This window comes from Girardinichthys multiradiatus, chromosome 3 (assembly GCF_021462225.1).
Source record: "Girardinichthys multiradiatus isolate DD_20200921_A chromosome 3, DD_fGirMul_XY1, whole genome shotgun sequence".
Lineage (NCBI taxonomy): Eukaryota > Metazoa > Chordata > Actinopteri > Cyprinodontiformes > Goodeidae > Girardinichthys > Girardinichthys multiradiatus.
Window position 1 is genome coordinate 40418791 of NC_061796.1, and position 21981 is coordinate 40440771.

A 21981-nucleotide genomic window follows, 5' to 3' on the forward strand; every position below is an offset into this window, starting at 1 on the left:
AGCGCATTTTTAAATCATGATGTTTCAGAGAATACACGCATCATTGTCATCTACATGAACAGTAGAAACACAATAAAATGTTCCTGTTTTCACCAAAAAACATTGTTGTGTGAGCAAGGACTTAGGAAAGAGTCTGGCTAAACAACAAAATTGTCAACTGCTTTTGAAAAGTCAGCTAAATAAAATAAAATTCCTTCCTCCTTACTATCGTTTGAGGGATAGCAAAATGACATTCTAAGCATTTGATTGAAGGCTATGACCCCTGGTGTGTTTTTCCTTTTAATTATAATATCAATTTCAGCTGAGGAAGTTCTACTGCTGGTATTGATGCTATTTGGGCAGAGAAAGGTTAGAAGGGCCTGGAGACTGATTTTATGTAATGTTCTTTGCTAAAACCCTAGGAGACTGTCCTGAGATAATGATCTACAGTACATAGACATCATTGGTGAGTGGACTCATTTGTTATTGTTTGATGTTGCTGCAGTACCTTTATGAAATGTTTGGTTTGAGTTTTGGTTTGTTGGTTTGGTTTGTTAAGCTTGCTACGTCACAAAAAACTAGAATAGTTGAATACCACATCATTGATTTTTCACACATTTACTCACATTTTTTATGTATTCTGAGTCAACTCAGCAGTCTTATTGCGTCTCATTTTAAAAATTTGTTATATTGCGTGTTTGTTGTAGTCTGGCATCCATTTTCTCAGTTTACTGGACTTTTTGGTTTATTCTTGGCTCATATTTAATTCAAAGTGAGTTTAAAGCCACATCCCTAATTTTTTAAGCTTTTAACCATCCTTTCTGTGTCTCTCGTCTGTGTTACCTCTTGACTCTCCTTTCACCTTGTAAAGGTTTGAACTCATTATTGTTTGCCACATCTGAAGCGTGAGTCCTTTATACGCTCTTCATATCTCACACACAATCAAGGTGGGATCAGATGTCTCTGTTGGACCATTTGTTCGCTACTATACCTATCAGTGTCATCTGCTACTATATACCCCAGTATGGTCTGTTACCACAACTCCCAGCAGGAATTGCAGCTGATAGGAAGGGGCGTCACAGCTCTGATGTCACAGTGGGCTATATAAGGACACGGGAGACGCCCCACCATTGCTTTTCTCCCGCTGGAAACCGAGACACGGTTGCCACACAACGGAGGGGCATCATTCTGGAGAAGAAACCACACGTGGGTTTTCATTAATTCTCCTCACTGGCCAAACTCATGAGCAGAGTTTTCTGGGATAAGAAAACTAGTAGACTTTACTTTACCGATAGAAGGCGTAGATTTAACATGTAACCCAAGAAAAACACACAGAGGTTTTCCAAGGAGACAACATTTTCTTCTTTTTTTTTTGTTCCAGTCGACTGCCAACAGTCCGTCATATTTCCCCCTTTTGCCAAAGGACGAAGGCCGGCCGTTTTTGAGTTTGTTACGGACGCGTAACAAACCCCCCCCTCTCCCCCTGCTCCAGTGTAGACGACACCAAGTAATGTCGTTTTGTTTTATTTCTATTAGAAATAGCTTGGGCAGGATAGAGTAGGATTTTAGGGTGATTTAGAATCGCCATTTATAGTCCAATGTGTTCTAAGCTGTATGTGCATGCAATGTCTTATTGAAACTTTGATCGCTGTTGGACTCTAAAAGCTGCCGCACTTTGAAGCTTTGCATGTCTCACTGTGTTCTGAGCACCTGAGCGCAGACTCAGGTGAACTTAAAAGTTGGACTGCTAGAACCTCATGGTGGAATACTCACTATTCCATTGTCTTCACTCTTCGTGTTTTTCCACTGGTTGCCACCTAAATGTTTTATGACCCTTTGTGTTTCACTGAGCTCCAACTTTGGGGGTTTTATGACTGCAGCCTGGTGGAGGCCGCTCCCAAAGCTTCACCCAGTACCATATTTTCTCTTGTTTTTGCCATAACTGCTGGTTTGACTTTCATACACACTCATTGTTGTTTTATCTTGTTTAGTTAGTTATTTTACCCCCTTTGTGTAGACTTTTTGCATGCTGGATTAGGTGAAGATTATTGAATCAGAATAGCGAAAACGTGTAAAAGTGCTGGGGAAAACATGTAGTCCGGATCTGGAGTCATTTTCCATAATCTGTAAACCGTTTTATTCACCGAGAGAGTTTTTCTCGTTTATAATAATTGGCTCATATTTTCCACTGCATGGCTGCACTTCTGCCGCGGAAAAACATCTTGCTGAGCTGATTACAGACGTGGAAAAAAAACACACGGACTCTCATCATAATACTGGGAGATTTTAACAGCGCAAACCTCTCCAATGAACTCCCCAAATACAGACAGCATATTAAGTGTCCCACCAGAGACCAAAACACACTGGACCATTGTTACACAGCTTTAAAGGACTTGTATCATGCTGTTACCAGGGCTGCTCTGGGTTTTTCGGATCATTATCTAATCCACCTCATCCCAACCTACAGACAGAGACTAAGTGCTTCCAAACCCAAGGTTCACACTGTTAAGAAGTGGACTGCGGAATCAAAGCAGATGCTACAGGCCTGCTTTGAATGCACAGACTGGACTGTTTTTGAAACCTCAACCACCGACTTAAACCAGCTAACTGATGTGGTGACATCATACATCAGTTTCTGTGAGGACATGTGTGTGCAGACCTTCTGCACCTTTGGGAACAACAAGCCATGGTTTACTCCACACCTCAGGAATCTGCGCAGGGAAAAGGAAGAAGCTCACAGCAGTGGAGATTGGGGGCAGTACAGGCAGGCCAGGAACAGACTAACAAAGGAGATCAAGCAGCCAAGAGAAGCTAAAGTGAGAAGCTGAAGAACAGCCTTTCTAATGGTGACACTTCAGCTATATGGACTGGTCTGAGACCTGACTGCCTATAGGAGCCCCCCCCCCCCACCCTTCCTGAACAGAATCGTTGCCTGGTGAACCATCTGAATGGCTTCTACTGCAAACATGACAAGAAGCCGTTCACACCTCAAATCATATCCTCCACATCCCATTCAGGAACAAGTTCTTCCCACAAAGCAACCAACCCCCTACCTTCAGATCCTCCGCCTGCACTAAAGATCTCCGAGGAAGATGTAAATAGGCTCTTTAAGCGCATGAAAACAAAGAAAGCTGGAGGACCTGATAACGTCTCCCCATCATGCCTGAAAGCCTGTACAAATCAACGCGCTCTGATCTTCACCCGGATCTTCAACAAGTCACTGGAGAAATGTGAGGTCCCCTCCTGCCTCAAACGATCCACCATCATCGCAGTGCCCAAGAAACCCACCATCCTAGGATTAAATGACTACAGGCCTGTAGCCCCGACGTTTGTGGTCATGAAATCCTTTGAGCGGCTGGTGTTGAAGCACCTGAAAGACATCACAGGCCCCCTGCTGGATCCCCTGCAGTTTGCTTACCGAGCAAACAGGTCGGCAGATGATGCTGTCTACTTAGGACTACACTTCATCCTGCAACACCTGAACCGCCCAGGGATGTACGCCAGGATCCTGTTTATAGACTTCAGCTTGGCCTTCAACACCATCATACCAGACATCCTCCACCAGAAGCTCACCCAGCTCAACGTCCCAGCCTCCACCTGTCAGTGGATCAACAGCTTCCTGACGGACTGACAGCAGCAGGTGAGACTGGGGAGCATCTTCTCCTGCAGCAGATCAATAAGTACTGCCTCCCAGGGGTGTGTTCTATCCCCACTCCTCTTCTCTCTGTACACAAATGACTGCACCTCAGCGGACTCGTCCGTGAAACTCCTGAAGTTTGCAGACGACACCACTGTCATTGGTCTGATCCAGGACGTGATGAGACTGCATACAGACAGGAGGTGGTTCAGCTGGTACACTGGTGTTGTCAGAACTACCTGGAACTCCACCCACTCAAGATTGAGGAAATGGTGGTGGACTTTCAGTGAACACTACCCCCATACACCCCCTCACCATCCTCAACAACACCGTGTCAGCTGTGGACCACTTCAGGTTCTTAGGAACCACCATCTCTGAGGACCTCAGATGGTCTTCACACATAGACACTGTTCGAAAGAAGGCCCAGCAGAGACTGTACTTCCTGAGGCAATTCAAGAAGTACAACCTTCCACAGGAGCTGTTGGTCATCTTCTACACTGCCATCATTCAATCTGTCCTGTCTTCATCCATCTCAGTGTGGTTTGGCTCATCCACAAAACAGGACATGTGCAGACTGCAATGAATAATCAGTACTGCAGAGAGAATAATCAGGGCTGACCTTCCCTCCATCCAGGACTTATACAGGTCTAGGGTCAGGAAAAGAGCTGCAAATATTTCTGCAGACCCCACACACCCTGCACATAAACTGTTCAGAGTTTTACCTTCAGGCCGTCGCTACAGAGCACTGTTTACTAAAACCAGCTGCCACAGAGACAGTTTCTTCCCCCAGGCTGTTTCTCTGTTGAACATTCAATAGAGTACCAAACAACAGCATACAGATGTTACAAATGCACCTTTTTATTTAAATATGTGTATATTTTTTATATTGTATAAATCTATATTCTGTAATGCAAAAACAAAAACCAGAGAGCAAAGTGTACTGGAGTCAAATTCCTTGTTTGTATGTACAAACTTGGCAATAAAGCTGATTCTGATTCTGATAATTGAATCAGAATAGCGAGTTGTATCAGGGCTGTGGATTTAATAGATATTCACGTAGATAAAGAGAAAGCGTTTGTGTTCATTTTGAGCAAGAGTGATTCGTCTGTAAAAATAAGGTCAAAGTTCCCCACCTTCGGTGAAGCGGTTGATTAAACACCGACATCTAGTAATAGTTCTCAAATATTACTGAGAATATAATAATTGTAATTATCAAGGGCCTTGAGCCATAATTACAACACCGGAGGACATCTATGATTTCAATTCGTAAGTAATGATTTTTGGTTAAGAAATTAATTTGTTTTTCAAATTATGATTTTAAATTATAATTCTTGATAAATATTAATTAATAAATAATCTAATAATAATAAATAACAATCTAATAATCTAATAATAATTCTTACATTTCATTTATAAAACATTGTTTAGCATCTATACCAAAAGTTGATACATTTACATCTGTAAATGGTGTACGCCAAAGAAAATCCAGACTTATAAATCCATGTACATGCACACCACCAGCGAAATTCCACTTTTATAAATCACAGCAGCACCTCAACATGTGCTTACAAGGTTTCGCCTCATGTTCTACCCTCTACACACCCACATTCAAACAATAAGGGGTTGGACAATGAAACTGAAACACCTGTCATTTTAGTGTGGGAGGTTTCATGGCTAAATTGGATCAGCCTGGTAGCCAGTCTTCATTTATTGCACATTGCACCAGTAAGAGCAGAGTGTGAAGGTTCAACTAGCAGGGTAAGAGCACAGTTTTGCTCAAAATATTGAAATGCACACAACAGTATGGGTGACATACCAGAGTTCAAAAGAGGACAAATTGTTGGTGCACGTCTTGCTGGCACATCTGTGACCAAGACAGCAAGTCTTTGTGATGTATCAAGAGCCACGGTATCCAGGGTAATGTCAGCATATCACCAAGAAGGACAAACCACATCCAACAGGATTAACTGTGGATGCAAGAGGAAGCTGTCTGAAAGGGATGTTCGGGTGCTAACCCGGATTGTATCCAAAAAACATAAAACCACAGCTGCCCAAATCACGGCAGAATTAAATGTGCACCTCAACTCTCCTGTCTCCACCAGAACTGTCTGTCGGGAGCTCCACAGGGTCAATATACACGGCCGGGCTGCTATAGCCAAACCTTTGGTCACTCATGCCAATGCCAAACGTCGGTTTCAATGGTGCAAGGAGTGCAAATCATGGGCTGTGGACAATGTGAAACATGTATTGTTCTCTGATGAGTCCACCTTTACTGTTTTCCCCACATCCGGGAGAGTTACAGTGTGGAGAAGCCCCAAAGAAGCGTACCACCCAGACTGTTGCATGCCCAGAGTGAAGCATGGGGGTGGATCAGTGATGGTTTGGGCTGCCATATCATGGCATTCCCTTGGCCCAATACTTGTGCTAGATGGACTGCCAAGGACTACCAAACCATTCTTGAGGACCATGTGCATCCAATGGTTCAAACATTGTATCCTGAAGGCGCTGCCGTGTATCAGGATGACAACGCACCAATACACACAGCAAGACTGGTGAAAGATTGGTTTGATGAACATGAAAGTGAAGTTGAACATCTCCCATGGCCTGCACAGTCACCAGATCTAAATATTATTGAGCCACTGTGGGGTGTTTTGGAGGAGCGAGTCAGGAAACGTTTTCCTCCACCAGTATCACGTAGTGACCTGGCCACTATCCTGCAAGAAGAATGGCTTAAAATCCCTCTGACCACTGTGCAGGACTTGTATATGTCATTCCCAAGACGAATTGACGTTGTATTGGCCGCAAAAGGAGGCCCTACACCATACTAATAAATTATTGTTGTCTAAAACCAGGTGTTTCAGTTTCATTGTCCAACCCCTGTAAATGTTCAATGCAAAGCATCACATGGATGTCAATGTGTATTTAAATGAGCCAGTTGATAAATGTTATGTCATGGTTAACAATGGCGTGCAGCAATGGCTGCAATATGCCAGACCTATGGAAAATTTCACAGGATTATGTTGTTCCTAAAAGTGGCTTCAGGCAGAGAGTTGTTGATTATGTTGAACACATACCTGCCAGCTAATTTGCGCTAAGAGTCTGTTACCAGGAACCCTAGAGGGGTTAACACTTATAATTGAACAGGGATGTGGTTCCAGCAGGTTGGTCTCTCCAATACTGGACCCAGTTCGGCACATAGATCCAAGAACAATTCTTTAGAGAGTCTAAATCGGCATATTAGCCAGTCATTATGTGCCAGAAAATTTTGGTGATCCCAGAAGACGCAATTTCCCCTAATTCCCCCATTGGTATGGTCTTCCAGCAGCACCATTGCATCTATCAGCATTACGCACATGTGTCTCCACGGTATTTAAATGTTTACAGCAATCTGTGTTATTTTCTCACACCTGGTCACAATTTATGTGTAAATCTGTGGTACGCATCACCCTGGCGATCAATGGGAAGAGGAATGTGAGGGTGATGGAACTTTAATGAAATGATGTGTGGACTTTGATCTAAGATTTAAGTTGGCTTATAGGCCTTTTCTATTTATTTGAAAGGTCCTCCTTTATAGTTAGCACTCACCACCGCAAGCATAGATAACTCTGGGATTTTGAATACGTATGTTAACAGGGATCTATGATTAAAGTTTAATATGTAGTGAAACATGCAGTGTGGCTTCAGTTACCCTCCTCACCATCTGTTGCCAGTTTTCCCTGTCTCCAAAACAAGCCGCAAGGTTCAGAGTGTGCAGGAGGGGCTGCACATTCACCCCTCAAGTTTGTTTTTTATACATCATTTGAATCTATAAATGGTTGGAAAGTGACATACGTCAGTTTCAGACCCTATTTTGAGCGTACACCACATTTATAAATGAGAACCCAGACAACTACAGAAAGTCTTCATTACCACACCTTCAAGCCATTGTGTCAGTTGTTGGCATCCAGTGAGGTCCACAAAAACAGTTGCACACCAAGTCCACTGGTAGTAAGATAACCACAACACAAGGCACCCCCCCGGCATGATACAGGATGGAAATCCCTGAGAGCTGGACAAGATTAGGCCCACTAGAAAATCCTGGCTTTTAAATGTCAACAAAGCTTTCCAACCAGATGTCTCAAACCTGTCTATTTTTAACTCTGCCATCTACTATATGGCCATGACTTTCTCAAGTGTAAAAACAAATGACAAAATGGGAATATGTTACTGGATGCCATTTTTCTGATTATGGGCATTTCTGCAATTTTTTTACATTCTGTATGAACAACTCAGACTGCCACGTGAAGAAACCGCCTACTAACCTGACCTGCCTGCAGGACAGCAGCAGGTTTTTGCCACAGGTTCTATTTTGTCGACCTAGAGCCCATATAAACAGATTCTGTGTAAAAATAAACAGGGGCGTAGGGATTAAGCGCGCGCCCATATGTATAGAGCCTATAGTCCTCAATGCGGCCATCCTGGGTACGACCAGGCAACCTTTGCTGAATGTCTGCCCCTCTTTCCTGTCTGACTACGGTTGAAAAATAAAAGCCTCTAGTGCTGAAAAAGTCTTAAAAAAAATAAACATGATGAAATACAGAGAATGCATGGCCCCTTATCTTATTAATTTCTGCAGTAAAAACATAGGAGCAGTTGCATTACATCTCTGCCGAAAGACTCACTCAGACCAAAACTGCAGACCTTTAAAAGCCAATAAAGGCTTTAACCCTAACCCTAATAACAAATTTGTAGTTTTATGCAGGATTCCTATTTTCTAATGGCAACTTTGGCATAAATGTTGAAACAAATGTCTCTGCAGATTTAGAATTTTAAACATGTTGGATTTATTTTGTTTGTTTGTTGCCAACAGTTCTTAACCACCTGAAAAAGAAATGCACTGATATTACATGATAGGTCAAATACTGACTTGATTGGCCAGAAAATACTCAGCTTCATCAAAAATGTATTCTCTCAGATCAACACCAGTTCAACACTTAGCGATTTATTTTATAAACATAAATTATTTTTTTTTAATCAACCAATTTTCTTAATCCTGTTTACAGTTTTTTGGTTGCCAAATTTGGACATCTTCCATTTTTCCAGGGTTTCATGTATCTACCAGGATGTAAAAGCTGACAGTGGTGGAGAGGCGCTTTCTTCAAGAGACATCCAATGTGTGAGCGCAACGTGGGGAAACAGTTCAAACCATCTGTGCTCAATATCACCCAAACAAAGCCTTGTCTCAGCCATACATCTGTACAATAAAGTTAGGACGCTTGGGCATCAGCAAATGTCACTGGATTGATTTTGTTTTAAATTCAAGTGTAGAGACAGTAAAATCAGGGATGCAAGAGCTTGCAAAATTTGCGGTCGTGTTAGGTGATCGACTCAGTGAGCATCTTATGAGGACTTCTCTGAAGTCATAATGGAAGGAAACAGAAGTTTACCTCACTTTAACAAAGCTTGTTCCACTTCCTTCACCTATTTATTCTTTATAATGCCAACCAAAACACCTTAATTAGGAGGGTGTCTCACAGAAACTGTTTTAAGAGTCTATATTGTTTCACTAATATTTTACCACATAATTCTTCTAAGGTCTCTTTCACTATTGGAAGTAGCATGTGTTTTGATTGCTGCAGGGCTAGAGCCAAAAGCAGGACAGAAGAGCACTGAGCAGAACATTATATTAGCATTTTTTTTAATGTCTCATTTCTCACACATCTCACTTCTGTAACTTTTTAAACACACATCTTCCTCCCAAATTGTGTCCTAAATCATGTTTGTTCAGGTCCCAGTACGTCTTTAATCTTGTGTCAAAAGCTCCAGATGCTGTGACAGTGCTAGCTCCTGCATGTTCCTTCTTTGTGGACATAGCAGGTTGTCTTTGATTTCAGGTAGCCTGATGATGAAGGCTGTGCCTAAGTTAAAATAATTTTTTACTTGAGCACAAGGTGCAGGGCAGCATGCTCGGCTGTGGAAATCCCAACTCTATTGTCAAGCCACAGAAATACAATAACGGGTTTACAATAACGGGAGGTGTGCAGCAGCCACCGTTTCCTACGTGATAATGGCCCAGAGCTGTTAAAATAATGGCGTAATGCTTGTATTTTGTTGAAAGTCACAAATTTCTTGTTTAAGAAAACAATATTTCTATATGTAGGTTTCACTGTGCAATATCTGTCTGGATTTGACTTCTGAATACATCATTACTCCACTCAACTTATACCAACCAGTCTTGGTTGTACACAGTAGCTTTCTGCAAACTAAACCACTTATGTACTGATCAGACATGTAAATGTGAATCAAACTGTGTCCATTTTGAAAGACTGCTTTTAGCATTATAACGTTGTGTTTAACCATCTGAATCAGTGGTATATTACAATTAGAAAACAAAAAATATGCCTATATGTTTACTAATTGCTATTTATTGTTAGATTTAAATTTGAGCAGCCAAGTTATACTTACTTTTCTTTTTACTTAACTATTAGGTTTCTTAACTGGGACCTGAGTCCAAATTTTGTACCTTAACTTTTAACTATGAGCTGGTATGACAATAAAAATCCTTGAATCTTTGAATACTAACATTTTCTCATCTGTTTTTGTAAACCCCCTGTAATATCTTGGAAAGAGCACGTGGTAGTTGGATAATCTTTTGTGCTTTTTAGGTTAAGCTCAAGTTGTGTGGATTTTTTCAAAGCGGATGGAGAAGCAGAGACAATGTATGAATGAATTTACTTGAGGCAACAGTAATAGCAGCGTGAAGCAGAGCCACGTGCCTGAATGTGAGTGGAGTGGGATGCACTAGAGAGAGAAGTGAAATCTCACAGGTGAGTTTTTCTTTTATTATTACTTTTTCAGCATATATGTGATTTTATCTGCATATGTTGTTCTGTGCAGACGCACCCGTTGCTCCAAGGGCCTGCGCCCTGATGATGTTGTTGTCATGTTATTGAGATAAATGGTCCAATCACACACCAAGATCCTGCACCCTCAGGAGGGCCAGCAGCATGGATTAGATTACCACCTCCCACAATGCACCATGCTTTACATCAAAATCCAATAGGAGAGTAATACCACTGAGGTGAGATGGGGTGGCTCTGCAGCCGAATGTCTTAAAACCAGATGTCTATAATTAGCTCCGCAAATAGGCCCTAAATCAAAACAATGAGAACATTTTTGTAATGACACCATTAATATTTAGCAAATTTCAAATGGCTGGATTGTTATTCATACGTCGGTGAAATAAAGGCTTTCATTAACTTGAAAGCTGCTAAATAACTGCGTATGTTCAGAAATTAGCGCTTCATGCTCTGATTTAGAGATCATTGGTCTTAGAACCCCGATATGAAAAGTTAAATACTGTTCAGTGCAGCGTTAACAAACACAGTAATAACATATACCAAAATCATATAAGACATGCACCAGCTCATAACCCCAGAGGTGATTTGAATATACACTGCTCAAAAAAATTAAAGGGAACACTTAAACAACACAATTTAACTCCAAGTAAATCAAACTTCTGTGAAATCAAACTGTCCATTTAGTAAGCAACACTGATTGACAATCAATTTCACATGTTGTTGTGCAAATGGAAAAGCCAACAGGGGGAAATCTTTGGCGATTAGCAAGACACACTTAATAAAGGAGTGGTTCTGCAGGTGGAGACCACAGACTACTTCTCAGTACCTATGCTTTCTGGCTGATGTTTTGGTCACTTTTGAATGTTGGTGGTGCTTTCACACTCGTGGTAGCATGAGACGGACTCTACAACCCACACAGATAATGCAGCTCATCCAGGATGGCACATCAATGCGAGCTGTGGCAAGAATGTTTGCTGTGTCTGTCAGCGCAGTCTCCAGAGCCTGGAGGTACTACCAGGAGACAGGCCAGTACACCAGGAGATGTGGAGGAGGCCATAGGAGGGCAACAACCCAGCAGCAGGACCGCTACCTCCGCCTTTGTGCAAGAAGGAACAGGAGGAGCACTGCCAGAGCCCTGCAAAATGACTTCCAGCAGGCCACAAATGTACATGTGTCTGCACAAACGGTTAGAAACCGACTCCATGAGGATGGTATGAGGGCCCGACGTCCACAAATGGGGGTTGTGTTTACAAGACGCTTGGCATTTGCCAGAGACCACTGGGATTGGCAAATTCGCCACTGGCGCCCTGTGCTCTTCACAGATGAAAGCAGGTTCACACTGAGCACATGTGACAGACGTAACAGAGTCTGGAGACACCATGGAGAGCGATCTGCTGCCTGCAACATCCTTCAGCATGAACGGTTTGGCAGTGGGTCAGTAATGGTGTGGGGTGGCATTTCTTTGGAGGGCCACCCTCCATGTGCTCGCCAGAGGTAGCCTGACTGCCATTAGGTACTGAGATGAGATCCTCAGACCCCTTGTGAGACCATATGCTGGTACGGTTGGCCCTGGCTGTCCTCCGAATGCAGGACAATGCTAGACCTCATGTGGCTGGAGTGTGTCAGCAGTTCCTGCAAGATGAAGACATTGAAGCTATGGACTGGCCCGCCCGTTCCCCAGACCTGAATCTGATTGAGCACATCTGGGACATCATGTCTCGCTCCATCCACCGTCACGTTGCACCACAGACTGTCCAGGAGTTGGCAGATGCTTTAGTCCAGGTCTGGGAGGAGATCTCTCAGGAGACCATCTGCCGTCTCATCAGGAGCATGCCCAGGTGTTGTAGGGAGGTCATACAGGCACGTGGAGGTCACACACAATACTGAGCCTAATTTTGACTTGTTTTAAGGACATTACTTCAAAGTTGGATCAGCCTGTAGTGTGTTTTTCCACTATAATTTTGTGTGTGACTCCAAATCCAGGCCTCCATTGGTTAATAAATTTGATTTCCATTGATGATTTTTGTGTGATTTTGTTGTCAGCACATTCAACTTTGTACAGAACAAAGTATTCAATGAGAATATTTCATTCATTCAGATCTAGGATGTGTTATTTGAGTGTTCCCTTTAGTTTTTGAGCAGTGTATAAAAGAATAGAATAGAAAATCCTTTCTGTTGCAAAATGAATAACAGAGCTGCTGCCTTGACGAGTAGAACCACTGACTGACAAATATTTGAGCCAGATTTTTAAAAAGATAAGATTTTTTCACTGTTAGGTAAATTTCCAACTTTAGTGTTTAATATCGAAGTCCAGCAGCTTGGCATCCAGACTGCTTCTGCAAAGGAGCTCAGTGAATTCCAGCTTTGTATCGTAATACGATGCCTGTCCTGTTTTCTGGTTGTAAAGGAGGAAGTAGGCAACAGGACAGTGACAGATACATTAGGAGGATATAATATAATGAATGGAATGATAAATTTCCAGACATGAAGAAAACACAGCAATCAGGAAGACAGCAGCAGAGTACCCAACACTGAAGGGACAAATACCAATACAACTGAGGTGAAAAGAATTACATGGAAAACGGGTGGGTGCGGATCATGAGAACACCACCTGTGCAGTATGTGCAGTAGTGACATTTCACCTCTAATGTACAGGGGTTGGACAATGAACCTGAAATACCTGTCATTTTAGTGTGGGAGGTTTCATGGCTAAATTTGACCAGCCTGGTAGCCAGTCTTCATTGATTGCACATTGCACCAGTAAGAGCAGAGTGTGAAGGTTCAATTAGCAGGGTAAGAGCACGGTTTTGCTCAAAATATTGAAATGCACACAACAGTATGGGGGACATACCAGAGTTCAAAAGAGGACAAATTGTTGGTGCACGTCTTGCCGGCGCGTCTGTGACCAAGACAGCAAGTCTTTGTGATGTATCAAGAGCCATGGTATCCAAGGTAATGTCAGCATACCACCAGGAAGGACGAACCACATCCAACAGGATTAACTGTGGACGCAAGAGGAAGCTGTCTGAAAGAGATGTTTGGGTGCTAACCCGGATTGTATCCAAAAAACATAAAACCACGGCTGCCCAAATCACGGCAGAATTAAATGTGCACCTCAACTCTCCTGTTTCCACCAGAACTGTCCGTCGGGAGCTCCACAGGGTCAATATACACAGCCGGACTGCTATAGCCAAACCTTTGGTCACTTATCCCAATGCCAAACGTCGGTTTCAATGGTGCAAGGAGCGCAAATCTTGGGCTGTGCTCATACTCGTACTCGTCGTCTTCCGCTTTATCCGGGACCGGGTCGCGGGGGCAGCAGACTCAGCAGAGACATCCAGACGTCCCTCTCCCCCCAGACACCTCTTCCAGCTCCTCCGGGGGGAGCCCAAGGCGTTCCCAGGCCAGCCGAGAGACATAGTCCCTCCAGCGTGTCCTGGGCCGTCCCCTGGGCCTCCTCCCGGTGGGACGTGCCTGGAACACCTCCCGAGGAAGGCGTCCAGGAGGCATCCGGTATAGATGCCCGAGCCACCTCAACTGGCTCCTCTCGATGTTGAGAAGCAGCGGGTCTAGTCCGAGCCCCTCCCGGATGGCCGAGCTCCTCACCCTATCTCTAAGGGAGTGCCCGGCCACCGTACAGAGGAAGCTCATTTCAGCCACTTGTATCCGGGATCTCGTTCTTTCGGTCATGACCCAAAGTTCATGGCCATAGGTGAGGGTAGGAACGTAGACCGACCGGTAAATCGAGAGCTTCGCTTTTCGGCTCAGCTCTCTCTTCACCACAACGGACCGGCACAGCGCCCCCATTACTGTGGCAGCCGCACCGATCCGTCTGTTGATCTCCCGCTCCATTCTTCCCTCACTCGTGAACAAGACCCCAAGATACTTAAACTCCTCCACTTGAGGCAGGAACTCCCCTCCAACCTGAAGAAGACAAGCCACCCTTTTCCGGTCGAGAACCATGGCCTTGGACTTGGAGGAGCTGATCTTCATCCCAGCCGCTTCACACTTGGCTGCGAACCGCCCCAGTGCATGCTGTAGGTCTTGGCTAGATGGGGCCAGCAGGACCACGGCATCTGCAAAAAGAAGAGACGAAATCCTCTGGTCCCCAAACCAGACCCCCTCTGGCCCTTGGCTGCACCTAGAAATCCTGTCCATAAAAGTTATGAACAGGACCGGTGACAAAGGGCAGCCCTGCCAGAGTCCAACATGCACCGGGAACAGGTCCGACTTAGTGCCGTCAATGCGAACCAAACTCCTGCTCCGCTTGTACAGAGACCGGATGGCCCCTATTAAAGAGCCACCGATTCCATACTCCTGGAGCACCCCCTACAGGGCATCACGAGGGACACAGTCGAATGCTTTCTCCAGGTCCACAAAACACCCGAGTACCCTGTAGAGGGTATAGAACTGGTCCAGTGTCCCACGGCCGGGACGAAAACCACACTGCTCCTCCTTAAACCGGGGTTCGACTATCGGCCAGACTCTCCTCTCCAATACCCTGGCGTAGGCCTTACCACGGAGGCTGAGGAGTGTGATCCCCTGTAGTTGGAACACACCTTCCGGTCACCCTTCTTATGAAGGGGGACCACCACCCCAGTCTGCCAATCCAAAGGCGCTGTCCCCGTCCGCCACGCAATGTTGAAGAGGCGTGTCAACCATGACAGCCCCACAACATCCAAAGACTTGAGGTACTCAGGGCGGATCTCATCCAACCCCAAAGCCTTGCCACCGTGGAGCTTTTTAACCACCTTGGTGACTTCAGCCTGGGTGACGAAAGAGTCCAACCCCGAGTCCCCAGCCTCTGTTTCCACCAAGGAATGCGTGATGGCAGGATTGAGGAGATCCTCGAAGTACTCCTTCCACCGGCCGATAATGTCTCCAGTCGAGAATGGCAGCTCCCCACCCCCACTGTAAACAGTGTTGGGCTGTGGATAATGTGAAACATGTATTGTTCTCTGATGAGTCCACCTTTACTGTTTTCCCCACATCCGGGAGAGTTACGGTGTGGAGAAGCCCCAAAGAAGCGTACCACCCAGACTGTTGCATGCCCAGAGTGAAGCATGGGGGTGGATCAGTGATGGTTTGGGCTGCCATATCATGGCATTCCCTTGGCCCAATACGTGTGCTAGATGGGCACTGCCAAGGACTACCGAACCATTCTTGAGGACCATGTGCATCCAATGGTTCAAACATTGTATCCTGAAGGCGGTGCCGTGTATCAGGATGACAATGCACCAATACACACAACAAGACTGGTGAAAGACTGGTTTGATGAACATGAAAGTGAAGTTGAACATCTCCCATGGCCTGCACAGTCACCAGATCTAAATATTTTTGAGCCACTGTGGGGTGTTTTGGAGGAGCGAGTCAGGAAACGTTTTCCTCCACCAGTATCACGTAGTGACCTGCAAGAAGAATGGCTTAAAATCTCTCTGACCACTGTGCAGGACTTGTATATGTCATTCCCAAGACGATTTGACGCTGTATTGGCCGCAAAAGGAGGCCCTACACCATACTAATAAATTATTGTGGTCTAAAACCAGGTGTTTCAGTTTCATTGTCCAACCCCTGTATACTCACCTGTTTGAGGTATTATAACTAAGTAGAAGTGGATGGGAACAACAGCAATCCTGCCACAAAGTGGTTGAGCATGTACACAGAGCAGAATCAGCTGATGCTGGGTGGCATTGTGGGCATAGGTCAGAAAGTTTCTGTAGTCCATAACTACAGACCTCCACATCTCATGTGGCCATCAAATTAGCTCAAAAACAGTGCATAGGGACCTTCATTGAAGGAGTTTCCATGGCTAAACAGCCTTACATTACCAAGTCAATATCAAAGCCTCAGATGAAGTGGCTTATAGCAAGCCAACACTGGACTTTAGAGCAGTGAAGACATGTTATCTGGAGTGACAAATCATTTTTCTCCATCAGAAAATTCTATATACAAGTCTGAGTTGTGTAGTTGTCAGGAGAATGGCACTTGCCTGACTGCATTACAGTGTGGCTGTTTACAGAGGGGAGCCCTGCATTTTGCAAAATGAACTCTTACTTATCTGATATACTTCAGCATATTTTTAACAATTTTATGTGCAAGGTCCATAAAGATATGGGTGATAGAGTTTGACGTAAGGACACTTGAGTAGCCTGGACAGAACACCTTTGGGAAGAACTAAGGCGCAAACTGCATAGTGGCCCAGCCATGGGCTAAAACAAGGACTGAACTACACACAGAAAAGAGACTGGTGAAAACTCTGAATCCCAGAATACACTGTTTTAACCCTTTCTTCTGCACAGCTCTCAGGAAGGAGAAGTTTCACAGTTGGAATCCCTGTGGCATCATAGAGCTAACTACATCGAGGAAGCTCTTTTCCTTTTCCCTGACATAGAAACTGCAGTGGCAGTCCGAGCACAAAATCTCTCCAGGTGTTAGGCTGAGAGCTGCAGCCAGTCATGCAACTAACGCAGCCCTTTGGACCTGCTAAACTCATCGATGGCCCATTGGATAAGCTCCACTGTTCACCAGAACAGGTCACAAAGTCATTAAAGCAAAAGAGATATATTTTTAAGTGTAATAGTACTTAAATCATAGCGATTTACTATGAACTTATCCATAAAAAGCAACATGTACCAATTAATAATTTCTTTGAAATTTGAGGAAATAAAATGTTCTAAACCCTGTTGGTTTCACTGAGTCAAAGACGCTGAAAGAGAAACTGCCACATTTCTGTTTAAAATCCACTCACAGTGCAGTTTTGAGTTTTAACAATCAGGTAAACATACTTGATATCACAAACTAACACTTTCAGGGCAGCAGAAGCCCACTGAGTTGCAGGAGAACTTTCCAGGGTCTACGGGAGATCATTTTTGGACTCCAATGTAGCAGCAGCAGTAAGGATGTGGGAGGTGTTGGAAAGAGAACGCACATACTAGAGCCAGACATTCACTCGACTCATGTACACATGTATGCATCCATGCACACACTCGTTACTCACTGCAGGCCAAATCAAGCAGACTGTGACTGTCCAACCACGACGACCCGCCACCTTCTGTCAGCTTTTTATGCTTCCCTTTATTTCATCTTAGCTGAAGTGCATGATGAAAACAGAGAATCAGGAGGTGAAATAACTGGGAAACCTTTAGTTTTCACAATAATTTCTGCAAAGAGCAGTCAGAAATGTTTAATCTTACATCTTTGATGCTTTGTTTTATTGCGTTTGGTTTATTTTTAATTACCAAATAATGTTATTATAATTAATGAAGCATTTCCAGCAAGACAAGCTAAATTAGAGATAGTGTATTTGGCTTTAACTCTTCTGTAAAAATAGGTCAAACAGAAGCTGTATTTGAAATGCTTTACTGCTGAAGTTTAAAAGACTGGAAAACGTTCATAGATCTACATCTTATAAAACTGAAGACAGAGCAGTTGACAGATGCCTTTGCGTGCTAAAGATGTGACAGGTCTGTCTCTCCTTTTCCGAGCAGTACCTTGTGTAATTTATTAATTCTGTGGACTAAGGTCAGGTAGAGGTAGTGCTGGATCCCTTGGGTGCTTCCTTTATAATGACTTTTTTTGTGGGAGGGACCGCTTCATGTGGACTAATTCTGCTTTGCCGAGTCTCTGCCCTATGTGCTCTGCAGAGTAATGAGACATTTCCAGCTGTCTCGGCGGCCAAATTGACAGCGTCACAAGCTGGTGGTCCCGTAGGAAGTCTTGTTAGGATGTTGGGCTATAATTGCATCATATGTTGGCAGGAAGGAAACATAAAGTAAAAGGGCAAGAGGGGAACACAGTTGCTGTTGATAATGGCTAACCATGCAACTATTTATTTTTGTCATGACTGATCCTTTTGTTTACCTTGATCAGACTTGAGCATTTTAGAGCACTTGGGTAATTCTGGCACTTCAAACAACGTTGAATGGAAAGAATAAAAATTGGAAATTAAGCATGCATACAGTGTTAATTATTTTGACAAATGGGAATATGCTGCTTTAATTTTAAAGGCAATATTGTTTTTTTATTTTATTTCCTATGGATGTGCTCTCTTACAGTCCTCCAACAGTGCACAATTTTAAAGAGGCTCTGTACCATTGAATCAGGAGATGTCTAATACATAAAATATCAGCTCATGCTAGAGAAAGATTGATACAAAATGTCAGACTTATTCTCAGAAACTACAACTTGAACATAATCATCCAACTACACATACAATATAATCAGACACCTTGATCATTTCTGAAAATCATTTGATGTTTTCTAAATTAATTTTTTTTATTTACTAACGCACAACTTTGGCAGTGTTGATGCAAACCGTATAAAAGTTGGTCAACCTGTGTAATTTGGGCTGAATTTAAATTTAAATTATTTTTCTCTCCTTTTTGCTGCCTTTTAAACTATTTGTTTTGTCATTACCACGATGGAAACTTTTTTCTGGTGATTAAATCCCTTTAAAATGTGTTTTAATGTTTTCCACAAAGTGGATTTATTTTGCAAACACTGTAAATCTATCATCTACACCGGGAAAAAACGTTTCATCACTATATCTAGCATGTAAAAGGAGTTAAAAAACATATTTTTATATTTGGTCACAACTGTTTCTTATAGTGACAACTGTAAAACACAGGCAGATACCAAATATTAAATGTCAATTCATGATTGTGTCCAAGGGACCCAGGTGGAGTACATACAAAACACTTCGCACAAAAATTTATTGCACAAACAATTTATCAAAATCAATGGGGCTGCCCATTTTTGTTTCCCAGGCTCAGATAATATCCAGCCAAACATTTCCAAAGAAGGTTATAGGTTTAAAAAATGAATTACCATTTGTTCTGTATGGTTAGGACTGAAGTATTTATATCAATAAAATATGAAAATATGTTGGTCCATAGTATTTCTATTGCAAGTTTTAACAGAGCTTTCATTGTGTTCTGGGGCACACAGGTGGAAGATAATAAAAGTTACTTTTACAATACTTTAAAGAAATTGTGTAAATGGCCCAGCTGTCCACAACAGTCACAGTACTGTGGCCTTTTGGGGGAAATATCTGACCACCCCTGGACTTGATCCATGAAAGCAGGAAACTCGGATCCCCTCTGAATATCTGATCCTCTTTGTCGTCACTAATGTCATATGTTGAGGCAACCAAAATGACTGACAAATGATTACTATAAAATCCGTCAGGCGGCCTCACTTCTCCCGTTGTGTGACAATTCCATGAACCAGGAATAGATCTAAGGACAGACAGCTGCCTCTCCCATAGGACGTCAGCCTCTTGCTTGTGCTAATTTGTGCCAATGCCTCCGCATGTGGAGGTGTGAGCACATAATACCAGAGAGGTTTGGGCATGCTTGTCAGAATCGCTCAGTGTTCCTTGATTCTGAAAGCAAATCTTAGAGTGGGAATCTAGTGCAGCTAATATTCCATGTCATGTTTACTATGCAGTGTGTACATGCCTCTGCATTTTATAAAAAGTACAGTATAGATGTCCTTGTTTTGCAGTTCTGCACAAGATGCTGTCCATTTACATTACCTTTACGGCGTACTGCATCAGGGGATCCTAAAGATACAGAAACAACATACAACCAGCTCAATGTCACCTCTGCAACTAGAAGAATGAAAGGCCTGAATAATTTATTGGAGCTGCTCAATGCAGTTTGAGCACCAAGAAATGGGTGCAATACCGCCATCAAGGCACCGCTGTGAGATAAAAGAATCACTGCGTATGGAACACTGACAATACTGTCTGCCTTGTAGAGAGCTGGAGAAAAACTGTCAAACTGTGGATGCAGATAAAGGCCATCTATACGCACACCTGAAAGATCGTGCCAGATAATGGCAGATCCGACAGCCTTGCTGCAAACATAAATGATCAGCGAGAGGGTCTTGCTCTGTCAGATTGCATCCCAGGTGCATGTGGTGGTTAACCATTCCAGCAAGGACTTCTAAGAAAGAGATGACTTCATGTCTGGCAACTGGCCACAGATTAGTGGCTATCTGCCCAACTCGGAAGCGGACTGACAAGTGGAGTTACACCTAATCAAATCAAAAACCTGAAATGAACATGGTGAGAAACCCACCACCTGGGTGTCACTGAAGAATCTCTGGTGCTGAGTGGAAGTGATGAAACTGATTTCACTGCAGAGCATCTCAGTCTGTGTTCCTCTGATCCCCCTTACACTCTGCTCACTTGTTAATTGGTAGATGGGGGAGATTATGGGGCTCCTGAGAGATGGTGGGTAGGTTTTCATGCCTTTTTGTTCTGAAGGTCTTCTTTTATAAATGTGCATATGGATTGAAACCACTTGACCTTTTTTTACATTTTATCACATTAAAACTACAAATGTCAATGTATTTTAATTGGATTTTAAGGGACTGATCAACACAAAGTAGTGCATAATGAGTAAATGGTATTAAAAAAAAATTATTTTATCAAATCTTTACGTTTCGCCCATAGACTGCTGGAGATAGGCACCAGCTCCCCCGTGACCCACTATGGAATAAGCGGTAGAAAATGACTGACTGAAATCTTTATTTATTCCATTCCATTTTAGAGCTTTATGTATATTTAGAGTTCTCTTGCATGAAGGCGAGTCTCCAACCCTACCCATAGCATAATGTTACCACCCCCATGTTTTATCACGGGGATGGCGTGTTTAGGATAATGTGCCATTATGTTCTGCGACACATAGCATTTAGCATATATGTAAAATCTGGGTTTTGGACTCATTTGACCACAACATTATTTTGCTGTATCCCCTACATGCCTTGTGAAAAACTGCCAACAGGACTTCTCATGGTATTTGGCCAGATTTGTGGACTGTATGACCAAGTTGTGTTGTAGACATATTCTCCCACCTGAGCTGTGGATTTCTGCAGCTCCTCTGAAGTTACCACAGTCCGCTTGGTAGTATGGGATACTGTTTTTATATCCTAACCCTACTTTAAACTTGTCCACAACTTTCTCCCTGATTTGTCTCTGTTCACTATTGTTCTGTTCTGCCTTCACAGAACAGTTGGAGTGGCACTGAGATTAATAGAAACACATGTACTAAAACAAAGTGTTTAGGGGTATTAGAGTAATGAAGACTGAGTACATTGGGTTGCCATGCTTTCAGATTCCATTTCACTATTATTCATTACTTTGTGTTGGCCTATCACATACAATCCTAATAAGAGGTTTATAGGCATGTGATAAAATGTGGAAAAAGTCCAAGGCCACGTAAATTTGTATATTTAATGTATGCAGCTTTGAGTAGTCAACATATTAGAAATAATGGGAATAAAAAAATAAAAATAAAAACGTTGTTGGTGGGAACAACTGTCGATAATTATCACTAACCTAACCTGAAACAAAATCATTTTGTAGCTTTGGGATTCATCATATTCCTTTAAAACTGAGATTTCCACAAGTTCTCCCTGGGGACATAATTTACTTGAGGTTAATGGATTGCCCAGAGGGCAAATCAATAACAACAAGTGACTATTCGCTAGAGCAATACCATAAATCCTGTCCAACAACAT

The 21981-nt window shown here is 43.0% G+C and overlaps 1 protein-coding gene and 1 long non-coding RNA gene across 4 annotated transcripts in view; one reads left to right on the top strand and one right to left on the bottom strand.

The window, feature by feature from the left end:
* LOC124865681 (thrombospondin type-1 domain-containing protein 7A) overlaps nt 1-21981 on the bottom strand; it is a 305007-nt gene that overhangs the window by 199055 nt on the left and 83971 nt on the right. The window lies entirely within an intron of this gene.
* On the top strand, nt 319-17137 carry LOC124865682. The gene is made up of 3 exons (XR_007037647.1): nt 319-445; nt 10261-10422; nt 16755-17137. It is a non-coding gene; the product is annotated as an uncharacterized LOC124865682 (long non-coding RNA).